This window comes from Megalobrama amblycephala, linkage group LG4, assembly GCF_018812025.1.
Source record: "Megalobrama amblycephala isolate DHTTF-2021 linkage group LG4, ASM1881202v1, whole genome shotgun sequence".
NCBI classification, from domain to species: Eukaryota; Metazoa; Chordata; class Actinopteri; order Cypriniformes; family Xenocyprididae; genus Megalobrama; species Megalobrama amblycephala.
The window spans coordinates 33,758,334-33,768,019 of NC_063047.1; positions in this window are offsets into that span (position 1 = coordinate 33,758,334).

The following is a 9,686-nucleotide window of genomic DNA, read 5'->3' on the forward strand; positions in this document are numbered from 1 at the left end:
TGCACTTTGAAATAAAGTATGGGGATCACATCCTCCAGGCTCACATCAGAGAGCTTTTCTGTTTTTTCAGCCTTCTAAGAGGCAACCATTATAACTGTCACTTCTCATGATGCATAAAGGACTCTGAGCCGATTGGATGACCTTGGCTGAACTAATTTGCATAACCCTCAGCACCCCACCACCCCTACCAGTGTGCCATTCTCAGTTAAGGCATGAAAATGCAGCTTGCATTTTGAAAAAAAAAAGAAGCACACCCTTTTCCCCTCTCAGACACACAAACACTCCAAGATACAGACACAGTTAGTCATTTGCTGGAGAGCTTCAGATATTACGAGATCTGCTGCTTGATGTAAATAGAGTCTGTACTTATGACTTTGCAGAGTGCTCACTGATGCTGATCTTATGCAGTGAATTTATCCTTTATTGGTCTTTAAAAGTGGAAGAGACGTCGCAATGTAATTATTTGAGTATTGTGTATGTTGCCGCATAGCTTCATGCAAGCTAATTAATGTGTTTGTGACTGCAGACAAAGAAAGAGAGGAAGACAGACAGATGACTGCATCTTTGCAGTAAATTTTCGACATAATTAAATCAAAGGCTTTTTGAAAAAAAAAAAAATATATATATATATATATATAATTTACAAATAAATTTCAAGTAAAGATCCTGTGTGTGTCCTTTGTGATGTTCAAACAAAACCTACGTCATGCTCAGATCAATTTTAATTTTCTTCATAGAACTTATATGTTCTGATAGATTATTAGTTTTGGCTGATAAAAATCGATATTTCATATCTATCAGTTGTATACTTTCATAATTAATCTCTCATTTATAGACTTTTAGGTGTGACAGTACTTTCTTTAGAGTAATTGCAGTGGCTTTTAATTATGTTTTCAATCTTGGTCCAGTCACATCCTTACATTCCTACAATAGAGATTTACATTTAAATCGACATTTTATCATGAGAGCCTGGTAGAAGTGCTTTAGCAAAAAAGAAGATGTTTCATTTTCTCAGGCTTTAAGTGAAAACTTTTCTGATGCCTTTCTGTCTTTGTTGAATTGAATGCATTTGATATGTGGGTTTAATAAAGGTTTCAAAGATCTAATTAGCATTTTCTGTATCTTTAAATTCATTGTTTTAAGTGTTCATCCGTTCACTGTGGCATCTAAATGTGGATTTTCTGAAAGCTTATATCATTTACATGGGGGGATAGTTTGAATTATGCAAATCAGACCAGCAGACAGATGCCCAGATGAATTGTACACCATCATAAAAATGCTATTCCTTGTTAAAAAAACTATTTAAGTTGGTCTATTTGGTCTCCCAGCTGGTGTTCAGATGGCTTGTGATCTCAAAAGTCCACAAACCCTGTTAAAATTAGGCTGGTTTAAGCAATTAAAGCATACTTAACCCAGCTTTTAAATTACAACAAAACCATGACCAATTTTGTATGATTTTAAAATCGTTCCAATGACATACACTTAAGGCAGTGCTGTGGACTGATAGAAATTCAACAACGACCATTTAAAAGCCTGAAGATAAAATACAGGACATTGCAAAGATCACTTTAGAGAATGAGTGCTACATCTTTATTGGAAAAATGAGGAGTGCAGAGACTCAGAATCATGTACGAGAGCTCTTAAATGCAATTCAGCCAGAATCTCAGTCAGTGACCTTGACGTCTCAGCCAAAGACAGTCCCATATAAAAAAACAGAAAAGGAAAAAAAAAAAAAAACAGATGTGAGAACAGTCGCCTGCTGTGACTGGCAGGCAGCAGGAGGCAGCATCAACCAATCAGACAGATGCACTGATCTCGACACAGTGTTTGTGCTAATGAGTATTCTGCACATTTCGAAATCAAGGTCTGCAATAAGAGATGTCAGTTACAGTGGAATCCTGGGAATCATAGACATTCACTGAATTATCTCAGGTGTCAACAATCAAAGTAACATGACATTTATCCTCAATCCAGTGAACAAAAAATGATGCAACTGCAGCAACTTTATTCTGAAATTAAAAAGCTTTTCCTGCGAGAAAACACCAGCAACCCATCATCTTTTGAAGCAATCATTATGCAAATGTGTTTTTATCAACCTAAATATTGGACAACACTTTACATTAAGCTTGTATACATTAGTTTAGCATGAAAATATTTTCAGGATTTCATAATTTCAGTTAATTTATACATTTTCTACTGCTTTAAAAGTTGTATATCAGTAACATTAACTTAATAACCATTAGTATATTTATACAGTAAATATATACAAATGTGTTACTATTATTGAACATAATAATAGTTATTATTATTTTTATTAAATTCAATATGAACACGTCTATTAATATAAAACTGTTTCTTTAATTTTTTTATATAATAATAATAATAATAATAATAGTTATTATTATTATTTTATAAAAAATATATATTAATAAATGCTGTAAAATTTAAGTTAGTTCAGGATACCTAATGCATGTTAACATATACAACCTTATTGTAAAATGTAACAAAAATTACTTTTGTTTTAGTTAATTGGTTAATATTATTAACATAACATCAATTATAACATAAATATTCAATATTTCTTTGATTGACATTCATTTTTTGGAAGATGTTTTTGGTACATGCATTAGGTATCCTGAACTAACAATAATTTTACAGCATTTATTAATATAGATATTTTATAAAATTATATATATATATATATATATATATATGTGTGTGTGTGTGTGTGTGTGTGTGTGTGTGTGTGTGTGTGTGTGTGTAAGCAATGAGGTAAGAAAGGTTGTGCTGTCATGAATAAGTCACAGCTGAAGGGCATTGTTAGGCACGACGCAAAGCTTTCATAAAAAGGTTACCACACTATACAAATATTAAAGCCAAAAGTATGTATCAGTGCAACTTTCATGTAGTAAACTTTCACTAAAAGCCTTCCTTCCGCTGGAAAAAATAGTCCCTGACTGTGAACAGCATCAGAAGTTACATTATTACGCCATTAGATGGCGGCAAAGACTGTCTTTATGAGTGTGTCAGTCAGTAGCAAAGACTTTTACATTGAAAAGACTGAATTGTTGTGAACACGGAACAAGAAGCAAACTGACCATTGACAAATGCTTTGACTAGCACTGTCAGTCACAGGAAAACCCCTTAACTGTTAAAAGGACAAGATATTGCAGCGGACATTCAAACTGATTTTTTTTTTATGAACATAGGGCTGACCTGAAGGGAAATGCTAAATCTGAATGCAGGTAATAAACTCGTTTACTCGATCTCTTTCTCACAGTACTCTTCTACATAATGCAGTAAGCTTCAATGAACAATATCCATTGAAAACAAACAGTTTACATTGCTAAGAGTGATTGCTAAGGGTGTTGTGTAGTGATACACAGAACCATTGGGTGAAGCGGTCATAGCCGTGTTTTATCTTAACTTAGATAAAGCACAGCTATTGACCAATCAGAATCAAGGACAGGAACTAACCGTTTATATATATATATATATATATATATATATATATATATATATATATATATATATGGATGATTACTTCAGCCAGTGAGTCACATTTGGAGAGATGTCTACATATTGCACTATTGTGGAATATGAGCTGAGGGTGAATTTTCAAGGTTTCGACAGGGAAATAAGAAGGGAGTGCTGGGTGACCAGCCGCATCTGATCAAAGCAGTCCAGCTGACGTGTACGGTTTGTAAGAACAGGTCATTGACTGCATTGAAGACCACAAAGAGTCTTGAAATGACTTCTGGCAGCTGTAGGGAGCCAGTACAGAGACCTGAGCAAAGATGTGATGTGTAAAAATTCATGAATGTTCAATGCAAGTTGAGCAGCGGTATTCTCAAAGTTGATGCAGTCAGACCAGAAAAGAAAAAATGACAATAACCCCAGTTTGTGTGTATTGTGGGACACAGCAGCAGGAGCTGGAAGTAAAATTTGACAGGTGAAAGTCGCTTTGTACACACTAGGTAATGACTATGTGACCTTCCTGAGATAAAAGTTGAACTGTGGAGGTCTTTGGTTGGAAGGAAAAGAATCTTAGCATTATTCATGAATAAACTGTAACATTAATGGATAAAATAGTCAAAAGCAATCTAATATTTTTGTCACAGATTTTCATCTTTGCAGATTATTTTTTTTGTCTCTTACCATGACTTACAACAGATTAAACAGATTCGCCCCCATGAGTTCACAAAACACAACAGCAAAAATTATGACTTTTTTTAAACAACAGGTTTCCTAACCCCCCCATCCGCATTTGCCATCGGCCAAACAACTGATAGCCACGCCCCAAATGCACAACAGCCATTTATAAGAGAAACTGAACAAAAGTGTTTATCTCATGAATCTCTCATTTATGAGATTCTATATGCTTTTTAATATATCCATGTAAACAGCTTTAAAAATAAATGACTGCTGTTGTTTCAGTACTTTATTATACAAGTTGTTGCAGGTGTATTTGCATACAAATACAGTCATGCAGGGTCTGGTTTTAATTGTGTCTTAGAGCGGCATCATTCTCTCTCTCCTCTGGAGATCTCATTACGGTTTCTGCAAGCTGTTCAGCCTCAGCAGTTGTCGCACATGCTCATCATTATAACACGGCTTTGCTCACTGATCTGAGAACGGTTGTGGTGGACCACCTACAGTGTCTAAAATTATGTTGAAAGTGCTTATTCGAGATCAGTGTTTAGAGGCACATCCACACCTATATTGTCATCAAATGAGTGACAAATATGTATTTACAGCCAGTAACATTTATGAGAGACCCTTTGATTTACTTCCTATTTTGCCAACAACACCTTCTCACTTGTATTTTATTCCCACTGTTTCATCAGACTTTTAAAGCCAGCCCTTACAAAAGAATACTTGGCACTGTGATGGTTTCAGATGGTAATACCACAAAAAAAAAAAAAAAAAAAAATGGATAAAGACAGTAGTACTGAATGATTGCCTTATTCATACTGTTATTTATATTGACATTCAAGGTACTTTAAAGGTGTCATATAATGCCACTTTTACAAGATGTAAAATAAGTCTCTGATGTCCCCAGAGTGTGTATGTGAAGTTTTAGCTCAAAATACCCCACAGATCATTTTTGAGCAAAAACACTCCGATTTTGTGTGTCCCTTTAAATGCAAATGAGCTGCTGCTCCTAAGCAGAGGGCGGAGTTTCAAGAGCAGCGCCGATTACCTCAGTGTCACTGAAAATGTCCGAAACTGTTCAGCCTTTTATGTTCATATGTGTCGGACAATAATGAGGAGACTCAAGAAGAAGTGACAAAATGTAGAATGCAACAGGACGTTTCTGAATGGTTAGTTGATGAATTTATGTAGCTGATGTGGAGTTAATATTGATTAGCATATTCTGTCATGATAATCTATAAATAGCTTGTGTGGGAATTGTTGTAAAATGCCTACTGAGCCAGAGAATATATGCTGCATAGTTTAGTTTAATTACGGTTATCACTTTTGTTGTCATCTTGCTTTTATGACATGCTATTACATGTGTTATGTTCTCTATTGCAATAACATGGCCTCACCCCTTTGTTGCATGTTCTCGGGGGCGGGGTTTATGTAAATTTTAGGGTTAGTGATGTCACCAATCCAGAAAGAAGCTCGTTGTAGTCCCTACCAGCCGTTTGTTGTAGTCCTTAAACAGAAAATTCTTTAAAAGAAAATATCTTGTTTTGCATTGAACTTTGAGCGTCCTAACTTTGCAGATGTTGTTTATCCTCTAACAGCAACTTTACACACTAACTAAAGTTAAAAAAGTGAAATCGCAATGAACCACCCCTTTAAAGAATATAGGGTAATTCAACAAAAAGAGAGACAAACATAAATAGTGATCAAAGCCAAAATAAAGTGTCACGGATGAATATTTCCTGAGTAATCAACTATGAAAAAAAGCTAATCTCTACATTTGGTCTGAGACACTGGTTTATGACTAAAATTAAAATAAAATTTAATTTAAGCATTCTGTACTTGCTCAAAATTTCTGACGGTGATGTAATTTCCTCTTTTGTAAATAAAAGATCAAATAAAATAATGTCTGCCTTAGGCTCCAGCATCATGACCAAGAGGTTTGAAATTGGAAAATACAATAACGTAAAATAAAATAAAAGTTCTGAAAAAAAAACAAAAAAACATTCTATACTAGTATTGTGGTAAAGAAGGTAAGCACCACAGAAAAACACATCAAAAAATCTAAAAATGTTCCATTTTCTCTTTCCAGTCAGTACCTCAGTGAAAGTATTCTTGGGATGGTGTCCTCATGACCTGCTTCTCTACTTCTTCTCATTCCCATCCTGCCTTCCTCTTCAAAGCTCCCTATTACTCTGTCCCGCCATCCATCCTGGGTGTCAGAGGAAAGAATGGAAGGGATAATGTGAGCCATACATCAGTTTCCACTCTCCTGTGTTGTGAGGGGAGCTGCCCTTGTCAAAGGCGTGAACCTGTAACTGTCCTCTTTGGGTAAATTGAAAGGTGTCTCTCTCTTTTTGTGTCCTCTGGGTGTTTAACAACTCTGGGAGTGAAAACATTAACATTTTACAACTTCTGCTTTTATCCTGCAAGGCCAGACTACACAACACATTTGTTTTTTCTCTCCCTTTAACATGAAAGAGATACTGTTATAGAATCACTAGTTGTTTGAAGACATTTACAATCATAATATCTCTTCTGACAGAGCGAAGATAAAAGTAGAGGCATTTATTTTGGTTTTAGACACAACAAGATTTAAAGGGATAGTTCACCCAATAATGAAAATTCTGTGATCATTTACTCACCCTCAAGTTGTTCCAAGCCTGTATGAATTTCTTTCTTCTGCTGAACACAAAAGAAGATATTATGAAGAATATGGGTAAACAAACAGTTGATGGGCCCCACTGACTTTAAAAAAAAAAACTATGGGTCCATCAACTGTTAGGTTAACGACATTCTTCAAAATATCTTCTTTTGTGTTCAGTAGAAGAAAAAAATTCATACAGATTTGGAACAACAAATTTTTGGGTGTACTATCCCTTTAATGTGATTAGGACATGGCATTTGAGGACTAATTCTCACTTTATTTCCAGATTCAAGACTCATTCTTACGTACTAGAGCACGTACGCACAAACTTTGTGATGCTGTTTGCGAATGTTCGTTGGAAATATGGTTTCGGGAATCACCAAATGGTTGAACTATGCTGATAATGACAGAACTTGCGACTAATCTGGTTAGTCTTTTGGAGCAGCCAGAGTTTAAAGTTGACATGAAGTGACAATTCACCCTATTTTAGATGTTAATTAGATGTTATTGTGAACGATCATGTATATCACATTTAATGTTTTATATAAATAAATAAAGATTATTGGTAAAGCAGCTGTTATATTTACTATAATGTAATAAAATATTTGTGATTTATATCTAAAAAGTTTATCTAGCAGAATACACACACATTTCTGAATGTGCATCAATGTAGAAAAATGCTTTTTGGAACCAGATGATGTAGTTACTCCCACCAGCCAAATTCGTCCCCCTTTGAGTTTATGGAGCCAAACTCCTTTTACAAACTTGAAGGCGTAAGAGAGGGAGAGAGTATGTTCTGTTTGGCTGAATTTTTAATTGGCAAAAGAGAGAGAGAGAGAGAGAAAAGTGATGTGCTGGCCAACCAACACTTTGTTGTTTAGAGTCTGTGGCTGTCACAGAGACTAGTGTGAATTCTCAAGACACCTATTTTAGTGATATCTGTCAGGTAGCAGGAACATTTTATGCATGGTATTCAAAAACAGCACCTATTAAATAACTTCTCCTATCATAGTTTTAATGTGCAGAGACAAGTCTAAGTAAGCCTTTTGTAGGCTGATTTCCCCAAAGACTGTAAACACTATGACTCCGTAGAGCTTTCAAAACATGTTGTGCTTGTTTGAGCGCTCCCACGTGTCAACTTATGAATCAGCTAATGGCATAAGTTTAGGGCTCAACTACCAGCTTTTTTCACATCGCTACAAAAAGGGGGGCAATTGGAAAGGGCAGTAAGAGTGTTTTGGAAATCTACTTGAAAACTATCCATCTTTTCATGAGCAAACATTGAGTGCCGCCATTATGGATTCTAAGTTCCGTTTGGATGCTGTCCTGTTCCGGTCTGGGGTAAAAAGAGTAAATGAATTAATTAAAGAAATGAGTGCAGGGTTAAGCTGTGCTGTTGCTGACTGCCACAACAACAGCAATAAACTGAAGAAATTCCTGGAAGTACTTGTTTTGAGCACCAGCAAATCTGAAAAGAATGTCCATATACGACAACACGCCTTGCATTTTATGTCAAAGATTGACGAGAAAGTGAGCATGGCTCGAAGCACTTAAGTTAAAACGCTCTTCATAAAAGGTACATATGTGCTTTTTTAAACTATTTTATAGGTTTAACATTACATAGAAAATACACTAATTTGACTAGAAACACCAGAGACCGGAAATGTAAAGGATAATTCTGCTATGATAAGTCGGGCGAGACTTCTGCGTTCAGGAAAAAGGTGGATAGAATCAATTTCACTTCACGACATTATGGAATAAAACAAGTGTGTAAATGTAACTTAAACAGTTTTCTTATGCTTGCCTAGGCTGCATTTATTTGGTCAAGAATATGCACTCAAAAAAATTAACTTTCACTGTTGTTATTTTCACTCAAACCACCCTTGTTCACATTACTTAAAAAACTCATGTAACTACATGAACGTAATTTAACTGTTGTTTCTACTAAAATTGAGTATTGTCAGCTTTACTTAGTAAGTGTTTGTTCAGTCAACTTAACATTGCTTTGTGAAACGCACACATTATTGTTGACATAACTAACTGTGCAGTGGATCCGTAGTTCCCAGCATGCTTTGCAAGGGACTGCATTAGGAGAGTAAATTTAGGGATTAAAGTGTTATTTTATGTGTTTTTCAGTAAAGGGAAAGATGTTGTTAGTTTATGTTAGTGTTTAATGTTCAGTTATGTTGGACATTTAGAGTAGTTTCTGTAATGTTTTTGCATTTTGTGGTTACCATCATGCAGAAGAGTGTCGCCTGTGTTTAGGCTGTGTGCACTCATATACGCATGTTTATAGGATGAAATTCCTGTTCTCAATTCAATTGAGTTTGTTCAATTAGTTATTTTTTGAGTGCGTTTTGGGGTGAGGGGCTGCATTCTGATATGTTGTATCCTTTTTATTTAAATGATTATTCAAAAAAAAAAAAAAATGTGTTCACCTTACGTAATCAACATAACATTATTAAGTAAACTGCACATATAAATATTATGTAACAGTGACGTTCAAATGATTTGTATTTACTCAAAGAAATTTTGTCAGCGTTACTTGAATTTCTTTTGTTCATTCAACTATTAACTTTTTTGTACAAATCACTCAATATTGTTGCGTGGAACCACTTGACACTTATTTTTTAAGTAAATCCAACTAAGTAAATTTGAGTGTGGTAAAAACAGTAATTTTGTGAAATATTAGAAATAATTTTTTAAAAATTTTGAATATATTTTAAAATGTATTTATTCCTGTGATGGCTAAGCTGAATTTTCAGCAGCAATGATGATGATTTGACTCTCAAGCAACATTTCTTATTATTATCAGTGTTGAAATTGTTGTGTATATCTATAATTTATATATATATATATATATATATATATATATATATATATATAT